General features: G+C 44.5%; 2 protein-coding genes across 2 annotated transcripts in view; one reads left to right on the top strand and one right to left on the bottom strand.

Moving 5' to 3' along the window:
- The window catches only part of LOC120991124 (zinc finger protein 585A-like), a 2,129,672-nt gene that overhangs the window by 361,997 nt on the left and 1,752,952 nt on the right, over positions 1–14,723 (top strand). The gene's annotated exons all lie outside the window — the stretch shown is intronic.
- LOC120991122 (zinc finger protein 501-like) overlaps positions 1–14,723 on the bottom strand; it is a 200,565-nt gene that overhangs the window by 81,895 nt on the left and 103,947 nt on the right. The gene's annotated exons all lie outside the window — the stretch shown is intronic.

The raw sequence follows: 14,723 nt of genomic DNA, 5'->3' as shown, positions 1-14,723 counted from the left end.
TGTGTACTCCTGTGGATGGAGAGAGACACTTAGGGAATAAACCCTTCAGGGGCCATGTGCTCTCCTCCGGCCCTCTCCTCCTGGGTACAACGTGCCTACTTACCTTCTCATGGCTCCTACAACATGACTATCGGTCACTGGTCACATGACACATCACTCACCATACTGGGGGCTGATCTTCAGGTTCTCCGTCACTTGGAAGGTCTGGAGGCCGTTCTCCAGGACCCTGGACTCTTCCTATCACTTCCTATGATGGATTCTCCTTCCCGATGTCTGACTTGTTACAGAATACAATAAAGAGGAGAGAAATCTAGAAAAGTTTACCTCTCCGCTCAGCAGGGAGATGATCTCCAAGGTGAGGTCTAATATTCTTCTGCTGATCTCCTTCCGGTCCATCCTTGGTGGCTCATTCAGGAGAAGGCTCGTATTGCTGGTTTTCTTCATGACTCCTCCAAAAAACGGAATAAAGGTTAATCAGTGAGTCCCATGTCCCCGATAATGAGGCAGAGAAAAAGTACAACTCATCCCGCAAAACTCAGACCCTCATAAAGCTGCACTGAAGGGAAAACCCTGAGCTCCGGGTGTATCTAAGCTCTTGGCAGTGCAGTGTGTATCTAAGCTCCTGGCAGTGCAGTGTGTATCTAAGCTCCTGGCAGTGAAAACCTCATACACATGGAGCAGATTCTCTCATCCAGCACCGAATGATGACAACCCCCACTATCCCTACTACTCCTCCCCCATCATACTAAGCTGAGGAGCGGAGAAGGATTCCTTGTGTGTAATGGAGGAGAATCTCCAGAGGTGACATGTCTGAGCTCTCCACCACACTGTCTCCTCACAGCTCATCTTACCTGCAGGCTGGAGGAATGGCTGATACCAGAGAGAACAAGAGCCCTGACTACCGACCAGGACCTGCCCAGTATCTGCTGCACTGCCAGAGCTGAAGGACCTGCGGTGATGTCACCGTCATGTGATCAGTGACTCTCCTGGCTAGCTCCGCCCCTGCACTGATCACATGACGGTGACATCATCACAGGTCTTTCAGCAGTACAGTCACAGTAGAGAAGAGAACGGCTGACGAGTCCAGTCTTTCCTGTTCTGCTCCTGTGCTGGATACTGAAGCGCACGGCACAATGTAAGGCTTTAGGAGAGGTCAGGACCAGGCAGGGGCACATTTTACTGCATGGTTCTGTCAAAGTGCAGAGGGCAACAGAGAAAACAGAGCCTCTATGTGTAATGACAACGCCCCCGTTGCTCCTAGAGGCTCATTTGCATGTATTGAAACCTCATTCTTCTCAGTAATGCTGCACATATGGACATGGGACCAACACAGATGACTCCAGCTGCCAAGAGCACATGTAACAGGTCAGCCGGGATCATAGGGACAGAACTGCTGACAGATGCCCTTTAATCCTGCATAAGGAAGGGGATTTGCTTCTGATACTTTCTTCTGCAATATCTTCAGGTTGAGAGGTTCTTCCCTGAGGGGCCACAGCCCTGGAGCTCGGACTATTCTGACTGGTGGATCAGGTGATAAATCGAGGATTTGACTGAATGAAGCCTGAAGGGCATCGTGGGTATTTTCAGAGTCAGTTGGTTCAGGGAGAACTCTAACCCCTAAGTTATAGCGATGGCCTCTGTTATCTGTGTCCTCTGGGGTCTTCTCAGTTCACACAAGGCCTGAGTTTGGGCGTCTGAAGTATTGTGGATTTTGATTGCTAAAAAAAAACAAAACATATGTTCGTCCTCTGGTTGTTCAGTGCGGCCTGTGGTAGCTTTCAGATCCTCCCTGACCTCAGAGATTTCAGATCTGCAGATCTCTCTCAATGGGTCTGCTAAAAAAAATAGACATGACTCCATGTGCATTCCGCTTCCTATGTCCGTAAATCCGTTCCACAAAAAAAATAGAACATGTCCTATTCTTGTCCCTTTTTCGGATTAGGACCCGCACTGTTACGATGGGTGTGCAAAAAAATACGGATGCAACACAGATGTCATCCAGTGTTTTTTGTGGATCCCTGTTTTGCGGACCGCAAAATACAGATGTCGTGTGCAGGTGAATGAGGGATGATCTGGCTGGTCTCTTGGAGGGTAAATGTCTGTCACGGCGGGGAGTGGGGGAAATCCCCCACCGTGCGGTATCAAAGGGTAAAGGGGATCAGCCTGGCCAAAAGGAGTAATAAGGGAGCAGGTCACCTCCTACCGCGTCCCTAATCCTCTCCCTGACTCCTCACTGTATGAGCAGACCCCGATGGTAGGACGACTCATACTCAGGATACCTATAGACCCTGAATCGCCCTGGTAATCCCTCACTTAGGAGTCGGGAAGAGATGACCTGTTCATCCCAGTCATGGAGGAACAGGAGTCTCTATCTGAGGCCAGGCTGCAAGGAGAGGGGAACACATACAGCTATAGAGATGGCAGGTAAGTGAGACTAGTAACGCACTTACCTGCCACAGACACACTGACTGGAACCCGTGCACAAGTGCTGGTGTCCACACCAACATAAGGACACAGCACACACCACAACCACACAGGAACCCAGGACACCCATAGCTGCAATAAACATAAGACAGGGGAATGTCTAGCCAAACATGCTGGAGACCAAACATCACCAGCCATAAAACACCAAACTAGACATACAAACACCCTGACTATAACCCACTCCATACAAATAAGAACAGGAAGGGAAGGAGACACCGGGATAACATTGATGATCACAAGGGTGGCCCTCACTGGACAGATGGAATATGAAGACCAGGAGCATAGCTCCAGCACACACCATGGCTGGAGTCCACTGACTCCTGGCCTCTAGCCACAGGTAAGATGAAGCACCTAGTGACCACGCCCAACAAGGTAGTTAACCCTTACTGCACTAGACAGGGGAAAGCTACAACTTGCGTGGCAACCATGTCACGGGAATCACCCAGAAGGCCGAGACACTGCCACCCCATGCTCACACAGCAACACATTGCCGCGGGTGACCGCAAGTGTAGCAACAGTGTCACAGCACACACCATAGGCCGTGACAATGTCAGTGCGAAGAGATGGTTCTTTTCTCTGTAAGATCCATGCGGCCGGATGCTCCATATTGCATCTCGATAGCAGGAAGAAGTGCTCCTCTTAGAGTCACCTCCAGCACTGTTCACATTGCGACCGCCTTCAGTGCCTTTGGCTTTGGGTATTCTTCTAGCCCTGATTCCTGCTGTTTGGAGGGGAAATGTGTTTTTGTTGGTTTCTATGATCTTATTTACAGGGACAATGTCCAGGACTCTTCTAACCTATGCTTCATGTTTATGATCCTCCTCCATGACAGCTATTTGTCTTATGTATACGGTATGCTCATTATACGTCTGTAACAACAGGGGGTTAAAGGGCATCTGTCAGCAGATTTTTACTTACACAACAGCAGATACCGGGGACTAATGTCTGCAATCGACGATAACGCCGATCACAGACGTTTAGCCCCTCAGATGCAATGGTTAAATGTGACCACAGCATTTGGGAGCTAAAAAAACCTGTGACCATGCTCTTCCGGGCCTGGCAGCGATTGGGGTAGCCAGATACTGTGTGCAGCAGCCTTGGCCCTCCGTAAAAATCCAAGGCTGCCTCAGGTATGTTCCTATGAAGACCCTCTATAGGATCATAGTGAAATTCTCATAGACTCTATGACAGACGAAATCTAAGGATTGCATGATTAATTTCCCTAAAGGAACTTAAAAAAAATATATATAATATACAGTACAGACCAAAAGTTTGGACACACCTTCTCATTCAAAGAGTTTTCTTTATTTTCATGACTATGAAAATTGTAGATTCACACTGAAGGCATCAAAACTATGAATTACCACATGTGGAATTATATACATAACAAACAAGTGTGAAACAACTGAAAATATGTCATATTCTAGGTTCTTCAAAGTAGCCACCTTTTGCTTTGATTACTGCTTTGCACACTCTTGGCATTCTCTTGATGAGCTTCAAGAGGTTGTCCCCTGAAATGGTTTTCACTTCACAGGTGTGCCCTGTCAGGTTTAATAAGTGGGATTTCTTGCCTTATAAATGGGGTTGGGACCATCAGTTGCGTTGAGGAGAAGTCAGGTGGATAGACTGTTAGAATTTGTATTATGGAAAGAAAAAAGCAGCTAAGTAAAGAAAAACGAGTGGCCATCATTACTTTAAGAAATGAAGGTCAGTCAGTCAGCCGAAAAATTGGGAAAACTTTGAAAGTAAGGGCTATTTGACCATGAAGGAGAGTGATGGGGTGCTGCGCCAGATGACCTGGCCTCTACAGTCACCGGACCTGAACCCAATCGAGATGGTTTGGGGTGAGCTGGACCGCAGAGTGAAGGCAAAAGGGCCAACAAGTGCTAAGCATCTCTGGGAACTCCTTCAAGACTGTTGGAAGACCATTTCAGGGGACTACCTCTTGAAGCTCATCAAGAGAATGCCAAGAGTGTGCAAAGCAGTAACCAAAGCAAAAGGTGGCTACTTTGAAGAACCTAGAATATGACATATTTTCAGTTGTTTCACACTTGTTTGTTATGTATATAATTCCACATGTGTTAATTCATAGTTTTGATGCCTTCATAGTCATGAAAATAAAGAAAACTCTTTGAATGAGAAGGTGTGTCCAAACTTTTGGTCTGTACTGTATATATATATCGTTCCTCCTGCCAACCCCCCCCCCCCCAAAAAATAAATAAAAAGTGATCAAAAAGTCATCCACACCGCAAAATGGTATCAATTAAAAGTACAGATTTCCCTGCTAAAAATAAGCCCTCACACAGCTCCGTAGACATAACTACAAAAAAGTTATAGAGGTTAGAAAATGGAGATGAAAAGAAAAAAATCTTTTTTTTTTTTTCTCGTTATTAGTTTTTCATTATTAATACAGAAGAAAAACTATACAAATGTGATGTCGCTGTAATAATACTGAGCTGGACGGGGTTAAAATATGTCGTTAAGAAAAGAAAGACGAATCCGTCCCCATTGACTTACATTGTGAGTCATGACGGATCCGTCTTGCGCCGCATCCCAGGACGCACTCAAAAACGATGCTTGCAGCGCTTTTGTGTGCGTCATGGGAACGCAATGGAACGGAATGCATTCTGGTGCCCTCCGTTCCCTTCAGTTCAGTTTTATCCCCATTGACAATAAATGTGGACAAAACGGAAGCGTTTTCCTTCGGTATTGAGATCCTATGATGGATCTCAATAGCGGAAAGGAAAAGTGCAGGTGTGAAAGTAGCCTAAAATATATACAGTATTTTTGGACTATAAGACGCACTTTTTCCCCAAAAAGTGAAGGAAAAGTGGCAGTGCATCTTACAATATGGAAGCGGTCATCAGCATGCGGGAGGTGCAGGGAGCGGTGAGGGAAGAAGAAGAGCAGGCAAACTACGTTTATTTATTTTTTTAACGTCTGGTCTGAGGCTGATAGAGGTTGGTGGGGGGGGGGGGGGGTCTGATATCAGGCTGATGGTGGGGGGGTCTGATCTCAGGCTGATGGAGTGTGGTGGGGGGGGTCCAATGTGAGGCTGATGGGGTCTGATCTGAGGTTGATGGGGCTCTGATCTGAGGCTGATGGAGCTTGAGGGTTTGATCTGAGGCTGATCAAGCTTGGTGGTCTGATGAAGGTTTGATCTAAGGTCTGATGGAGCTTGGGAGTCTTATTTTGAGGTCTGAACTGAGGTCTGATGAAGAATATTTTTTCTCTTACTTTCCTCCTCCAAATCCTTGGTGCTTCTTATAGTCCAGTCAGTTTTAAAGTCCAACACTGGTGTAAACACTACGTTACAAACATACAAACCCCAGCACTACATGTCCACACACATCCTGATCACTCTACTCTGAACCACTACCCCAATGTTGATAAGCTATATCCTGAACTCACAATGTTGGTGGTTGTAGTGCTGCAAATGTGAACTGACCTCTATGCTGTGGTCACAGCTGATGATCTATGGGATAGATGGCAAATGTGAAATTAACAACAATATTGCCCGATATAGATACGTAGTATTTCCAGCTCACCAGCGAATAATCGCTGAGTCTTGGAACATAAGAGGCAGTAGATCGGCTGTCTATGGGTAGTAGTAGTGGTAGTAGCAGGAGCAGATGCGTAGTGTTAATAGTGGTGGTGTCACGGATGATGTTGCAGATAGCTGGAAGTTATGGATAAACATCCGACTGGCTTGATCCCAAACTAAGGAGCCTAAAGGTGACCCCTATAAAACCCTAAGAGCTCACCCTGACTGCTAAGCACATACAAGGGTCTCAGAGGTAGACGATTGCATGCCCTCGTACCTAGACTGTGTGACACCTGAAAACCCTATAATAGTGAGAGGACACGACCACCGACTCCCTGCACTTAAAGGGGTATTCTCATCTTGCTAAATCATCCTGAGCTGCAGTTACGGCAGAAATCACTTCCTGGTTTGAGGCTTCTAAAGCTGGGCGGGCTTAGAAAGCTAGAGTGAAGGCCGGCCACACCTCCTTATTACCTCACACCGAGAGCTTGTTCATGTGGATAGTATGATAGTATTGTGCCCAGCGTCCCTGCAATAAATCACATTGTGCCCAGCTTCCCTAAACTAAATTACATTGGCCCCAGCGTCCCTGCAATAAATTACATTGGCCCCAGCGTCCCTGCAATAAATTACATTGGCCCCAGCGTCCCTGCAATAAATTACATTGGCCCCAGCGTCCCTGCTCTATATATTTTACCCCCTTTGATAGTTCTAATAAATAAAATCGTTGGTGGATAAGTGGTTGAGATTCTCCTGGCACTTACATAAGCTGTCTGTGGACCTCCTCGGTACTGCCGCTCGCTCCTATGGGCACATCCTCTCTCTCTCCGACGCTCGCCTGGAAGGCCGCGCTGCATACAGAGCAAGCGGCTCTGTATCAGACACGGCAGAGAAGAAATTAGATCGGCGCATGCGCGGCTAGCGTGCGCGTTCCTGTGAGACTGGCTGGCCGTCTGGGTGAACAGTAAGTGCGGTCTGCGCAAGCGCGGCCAATAGATACGGCCGTGGAGCGCTGGCCGTATCTATGGGTTTCCAAATGTAAACTATGCTGTAAGAAAGAAATAATTTTTCAGAATGGCTGCATTATAAATAATAGAACCTAATTGCAAAAATAGTCTTTGGCACTAGGGGATTTTTTTTAGCTATGATCTTAAAGATGAGAATACCCCTTTAATACGGAGGGAGTCAGGGTCACCTAGAATCAAGCCAGCAAAGAAACACAATGCATGAAAGGATTTATCTGAACAAGCAGCAACAGAAGTCTCCAGCGGTGAACACTTCAAATCCAGGAAGTAGTATAAACCGCAAAGTGAGGCAGTATGGGAGGGAATATAAAGGAAAGAGGATTAGTCTAAATAGGTGACACCTGGGAGATGGAAATGAGATGACAAAGTGAAACCAAAACAAAGAACATCATGCAAGAGGTAGAAAAGGACGTCTGTCAGAACTTCTCACAGAAGTGGCGGTGACAGTACCCCTCCCTCTACGGGTGGACTCCGGACACTCAGAACCCACCTTCTCAGGATGAGACCTATGGAAAGCCTTGATGAGACGAGTGGCCTTAATGTCTGCCACTGGGACCCACATCCTCTCCTCAGGACCATGACCCTCTCAATGAACAAGGTATTGGAGAGAACCGCGGATAATGCGAGAATCCACAATCCTAGAGACCTGGAATTCAAGATTACCATCAACAAAAATCGGAGGAGGAGGCAAAGAGGAGGGTACAGTGGGTTGGACATAAGGTTTTAATAGGGACCTATGAAAAACATTATGGATCTTCCAAGTCTGAGGAAGATCAAGACGGAAGGCAACATAATTGATGACAGACAAGATCTTTTAAGGCCCAATAAACTTAGGACCCAACTTACAGGAGGGAACCTTCAGTTTGATATTCTTTGTAGACAACCACACCAGATCACCCACATTCAGGTCCGGGCCAGGCACACGTCTCTTATCCGCCACACGCTTATATCTCTCACTCATCCTCTTCAGATTACCCTGAATCTTTTGCCAAATAAATGACATAGACGAGGAAAATCTCTCCTCATCAGGTAAACCAGAAGACCCCTCTCCAGAGAATGTCCCAAACTGTGGATAAACCCATATGCACAAAAAAAAATGGTGACTTATCAGAGGACTCCTGGCAACGGTTATTTAAAGCAAACTCAGCAAGGGACAAAAAAGAATACCAATCCTCCTGATTCTCCGCCACAAAACAGCGCAGATATGTCTCCAGATTCTGAACACTTCAAATTCAGGAAGTAGTATAAACCGCAAAGTGAGGCAGTATGGGAGGGAATATAAAGGAAAGAGGATTAGTGTAAATAGGTGACACCTGGGAGAAGGAAATGAGATGACAAAGTGAAACCAAAACAAAGAACAGACCTTCTCACAGAAGTGGCGGGGACAGGTGGCCACCGGAAATTAGCAGTGAGGAGCAGCGGTGGTGGCAGCTGCAGCCATATGGTACCTGCTGGCAGACAGGCAGAGGCATGATGGCAGCAGCCATGCGGAACAGGATGGTAGGCAGACAGCAAAAGTGTGACAAGATGGGGCATCGTCAGCAAGGACAGATCTATTCATTGGCCTCAGCCGGAGGAGTGTGAAAATCCTCCTGAATCCAGGCCTGGTTCATTTTGAAAAAAGCCATGTTTTGGACACTGGCAGAGGACAACTTGGTCTGTTTAGGTGTCACCATGCCCCCTGCCATGCTGAAAACCCTCTCTGAGATGACAATGGAGGCAGGGCAAGAAAGAGAATACTGGGCAAATTCAGGCCCCTGATTCAGTCTGCCTGTCCAAAGGTACAGTATATGGGATCAGGGAACACCAGTATGCACCTGAGACAAGCCAGAGTTCGGAAAGGCCTGAACCTGGTCATTGAGGTCTCAGCTTGCTGATTTACCTCAGCCTGGCGCGGCCCATGAGGAAACTGCTCTATCATGTTGAGGAGACTGAACTGGCTCCTGCTGCTGCAGGTTTTGCTGGTTGTGGTGGCAGCAGGTTGACTGTCATTTCAAGCTTGTCAATCCCTCACATGGTAGAAACCTCTCAGAGACAAGTGTTCTGCATTCTGGCTGATCTGGATTCTGTTCACTACTAGTTGAGTATTTCACCTGGAGGACTGAAAAGTCAGTGGACTCTTTGAATCCCTGGAGAGGTCTCTCTCCTCAAACCTCAAAGAATTTAAAAGGGTTTTCCAGGATTTTTTTTTTACTGATGACCCATCCTCTGGATAGGTCATCAGTTTCTGATCGGTAGGGGTCCGACACACGGGAACCCCGCCGATTAGCTGTTTGAGGAGGTACTGATGCTCCTGTGAGCGCTGCTGTCTTTTTGCAGGTTACCAAACACAGCACTGTATATTGTATAGTGGTTGTGCTTGGTATTGCACTCGGCCTCATTCACTTGAATAGAGCTGAGCTGCACCTAGGCAACATGACGCATGAACGTGTCGTCACTGGTCTAGAAAAAGCAGAGAGAAGGCCACAGCACTCACAAGAGCGCCGCTGTCCTCTCAAACAGCTGATTAGTGGGGTCCCAGGTGTCGGACCACCACCAATCAGATACTGATGACCTATCCTGAGGATAGGTCATCAGTAAGAAAATCTCGGACAGCACCTTTAATCCCCCACAGATTTAGGGGGAACACAACACCAATCAAAATTAACGCCCAAACGTAATAATGGCTGTGAGCTAAAGATAGAAAGAACACCTATAAATGTACAACACAGCCGTGTTCAAATGTAAAACATACCAAATCTTTATTGTTACATACAAAACATAATAATAAAAAAACATTTATATGGCAATGAAGACACAGGAATGACCCCGGACTGCTGGTAATGTAGCAATATAATAAATGCAGTAAATCCCATCTACCCCTGACAAGTACCAAGTAGGTATCAAGTCAATAGGTAATAATAAAGTGCATGAAAATGGGGATAAACTTGGGAAAAATAGCTGCTCGATGACTACAGACCAGTAAATCCTGACCCCGACGCGCATTTCGCTGTCGCTTCTTCAGCGACATATTATACATATACAGTGTGTTAAACCTCATACTACATCATACACTCCTTATATACCTCATATTATACATATACAGTGTGTTATATATTATATACCTCGCTCATACTATATCATACATACACTCCTTAGAGTCCTTATATACCTGATAATAGTATACATAACATATACTGTGTGTTATATATTATATACCTCATATACCATACCGTACACACATTACATTATATACCTCATACTATTATACATATACAGTGTGTTATGTATTATATATACCTCATACTACATCATACACACATTACATTCTATAGTATATAATGTGTGTATGATGTAGTATGAGGTATATAATACATAACACACATGAGACGAGGCTCTATGTTGAATGTAAAACAGGAACTCCCTTTATTGAAGACCAACTCAATATATATACAGTTCAAGAAGTCTAACAACATAACACAATCAACCATGAACAACATGCAAACAGACTTCTCCCCCACTCCATAATGAATGAATAGGGAGAGAGGAGACACATGTGATGGGATTATCTCCTGAGTGTATCTACTCATCTAGAAGTCGGCTGCTCCTAGAGTCAGCTATCTTAATCCCAGCCAGTCTCTCTTTTAACCTCTGTCACTGGAGGGACCGTGACAGTACCCCTCCTTCTATGGGTGACCTCCGGACACCCAGGACAGACCTTATCCGGATGGGCCCTGTGAAAGGCTTTCACAAGGCGACTAGCATTAACGTCGGCTTCTGGAACCCACATTCTCTCCTCTGGACCGTAACCCTTCCAGTGAACGAGGTACTGAAGGGATTTACGTAGAATTCGTAAGTCCACTATCCTGGCGATCTGAAATTCAAGATTACCGTCCACCATGACAGGAGCGGGAAGCAAGGAGGACGGTTTAGCAGGTTCAACATATCTCTTCAGAAATGATTTGTGTAAAACATTATGAATTTTTAAAGCCTGCGGAATTTCAAGACGAAAGGCTACCTGGTTAATAATGGCAGAGATTTTATATGGACCTTGGACCCAACTTCCAAGAAGGTACCTTCAACTTAATGTTTCTTGTGGACAGCCACACAGAATCACCCACTCTCAGGTCTGGACCACTCATACGTCTCTTGTCAGCAATCCTTTTATATTTGTTGCCTATTTTTTTATTTTTTAGAATTTTCCGCCAAATAGATGACAAAGAAGAGGAAAATATTTCCTCTTCAGGTATGCCAGAAGTTTCAGTACCAGAAAATGTGCCAAACTGTGGATGGCACCCATAAAAAAATGGCAACTTATCAGTGGACTTCTGCCTATGGTTATTTATGGCAAACTCGGCCAAAGACAAAAATGAAGACCACTCCTGATTCTCTGAGACAAAACATCTTAAAGAAGTCTCTAGATTCTGGTTAGTGCGTTCAGTCTGTCCGTTCGACTGAGGATGAAAGGCCGAAGAGAAGGACAATTGTACCCCCAGGCGAGTACAGAATGCCTTTCAGAATCTGGAAACAAACTGAGTCCCCCTATCAGACACCACATCAGAGGGAATACCATGTAGCTTCACGATGTTATCGACAAACGCTTGTGCGAGAGTTTAAGCATTAGATAGACCTGATAATGCTATAAAGTGTGACATCTTGCTGAAGCGCTCAACAACCACCAGAATCACAGTTTTTCCTGAGGAATTCAGAAAATCTGTAATAACGTCCATGGACAAATGAGTCCAAGGACGGGACGGGATGGACAACCGAAGTAGAGATCCTTAAGGCCAAGTATGTGTCACCTTAGCACGTGCACAAGTACCACAAGCTGACACATAGCCATCAACGAATTTACGCAACCCCAGCCACCAGAATCTACGAGAAATGAGATTGACCGTGGATCTGCTCTTACAGGGTGTCCTGTAAGAACCGTACAGTGATGTTCCTCGAACACCTTGTGTCGTAATTCGGAAGGAACAAACAACTTCCCCGGAGGACAGGACTCTGGTGCATCTCCCTGGGCCTCCCACACCTCTGCCTCAAGGTCGGGATAAAGGATGGATATTACCACCCCTTCAGACAATATCGGACCAGGATCTTCCGAATCACCCTACCCAAGGATAAATTCTCAGATTCCCCACCCACACCACCAAGAGTGAGATGAGGATTAAACATTTCTTTTTCTTTTCCACCTTGACGCTGAACATAAGGACATACGTTAACAAAATGTCCTTCTTAAGCCTAAAGTTCTTTTCACCAGGTCCAGGAGTAGCTGCTCCCAGCTGCATTGGTTCGTCACCAGACATGATCTCGAGTGTCTCTCTACCCAAAGTGTTGGAGGAGGCCGCCACCTTATATGATAGTACGTCCTGAAAGTGAGGAATCTTAGATCTCTCCCTCAGACGTCTATCAATACGTACAGCAAGGGACATGGCCGCTTCCAATAACTTAGGATATTTTTGAAATGCTAACAAGTGATGAGCGGCAGGGGTCATATTCGAATTCGCGATATTTCACCAATATTTCGTAGAATATTCGTCGAATATTTGCAAATTCGAATATTCGTTAGGAGTAGTGTTGATTGCGAATTTTCGTAATGCGAATTTTTTTGTAATGCGAATTTTCGTAATGCAAATTTTTGTAATGAGAATCAAAGAGATCGTAAAAACTCAGATCCGATGGTATATTCTGACCCCCAGGCGTTCCCATGGTGACGGGGACACTTGTCGGGGAGGAGTATGCCAAAGTGGAACAACTGTACAGATAAAAAAAAAAAAAGACGAATATTCAAAAAAACTAATATATTAATTTTTTTTAATATTCGTAATATTTTAAAAAAAGAATATTTAGCAATATAACGAATATTCGAAAAAAAACAAAAACAAATGTAGAACAATTTAGCTAATATAGTGCTATAATCTTTTTTTTTTAATAGTTGTAATTTTTTTCCAATCTGAACTTCAGAACAATATTCTAAAACAAGAATATATAGCAATATAGCGAATTTTTATATTAAGAAAATTTGCATTACGGAAATTCTCATTACAAGAATTCGCAATCAACACTACTCCTAAAGTCAAAGATATTGCAGCCTTCTCATTGGCCCACAAGCTAGAAGCAGGGAGGGATCATGTGTACGGATTAAAAAAAAATCTCGAATATTCGCTATATTGCTATATATTCATGTTTTAGAATATTATTAATATTTTAAAAAACAAATATATTTGATATAGTGCTATACATTCGTTTTTTAGAATATTCGTAATATTCTAAAACAAGAATATATAGCAATATAGCAAATCTTTGAGATTTTTTTTTTCATCAGTACACATGATCCCTGCTTCTAGCTTGTGGGCCAATGAGAAGGCTGCAATATCTTTGACTTTAGGAGTAGTGTTGATTGCGAATTTTTGTAATGCAAATTTTCGTAATGAGTATTTTTGTAATGCGAATATTCTATTCTCTCCCTCACAGCAGCAGCATCCTCTCCCTACACTACTAAGAGCAGAGTGACGTGCAGCGCTACGTGACTCCAGCTTATATAGAGGCTGGGTCACATGCTGCACTGGCCAATCACAGCCATGCCATTAGTAGGCATGACTGTGATGGCTTCTAAGGGCACAGAGTTAAACACTTGTTGATTGGCTGCTCTGCAGCCTTTCAAAAAGTGCCATTAACTCACCAAACACTAAACCCGATCCAGAACTTTTACAGAAATGTTCGGGTTTGGGTCCGGGGTCCAAAAATCCTAAAGTTCGGTACGAACCCGCTCAACCCTATTCCCTACCAAAGCAGACTCCCTATGCATGTTACTACAAGGCACAATGTTCTTGTCATGGTACTTTCTGTGACAGAGGTTAAAAGATCAGAGAGACTGACTGCACATGAGATTAACTGACAGTCTCTTGATTCTCAGTGTTGTGGTTTGGTAATGACCACACCTCTTGTCAGGTGCAGCTGGCAGGTCATTACTGCTTCCCTATTTAGTTTGATTTCACACTTCATTCCATGCGGTTGCAAGAGGCTATTTAGACCAATGCATACATTTATCTGGGTAAATGTTCAAGAATTTATAAAAAACTAACCATGCATAGCCTGTTCTAAAGTGTCATCACCAGTGTTAGTGAGCCGTACAGTCACCATAATTGTGGCTTAGCAAGAAAAAGGAAAGATAATAAATACAGCATTTAAATGTATACATTAGTTTGTAGAAATAGTTACACATACACTAAGTATAGAACAAGAAAATGTGAATATAGCTTAGAATAAGAAACTCATTTTCCTGCAGTCTTTTTACAAGTGTATAAAAGAAATAAGAACTATGGGGTTCATTTATTAAGACCGGCGTTTTAGACCCTTAAGCCCCTGCTCTGGTGGTGGATCCGCCGAAGTTATGTAGAGGAGCCGGCCTCTACATAACTTTGGTGTATCCAGCTCTGGTCTAAATGTAAGCCAGCTCCCTTGCTGTCCTACATTTAGACTATTTTCTACGCCTAAAACAGGCGTAGAAGATGATGAATGAGACAGGCCCTGCCCCCTTCCCCACGCCCACTTTTTTAGATCCCGTGTGAGCGGGAAGAAGTTGCAGATTGCTGTGCAAATAGCTGTTGCACCGCAATCTGCACCAGAAATACGCCTAAAATAGGCGTATTTCTGATAGTAAATTAACCCCTATATGCGTTGCTAAACAC

The sequence above is a fragment of the Bufo bufo genome, chromosome 2, assembly GCF_905171765.1.
Source record: "Bufo bufo chromosome 2, aBufBuf1.1, whole genome shotgun sequence".
Classification (NCBI taxonomy): Eukaryota; Metazoa; Chordata; class Amphibia; order Anura; family Bufonidae; genus Bufo; species Bufo bufo.
This window is presented reverse-complemented; position numbering and strand designations above follow the sequence as displayed.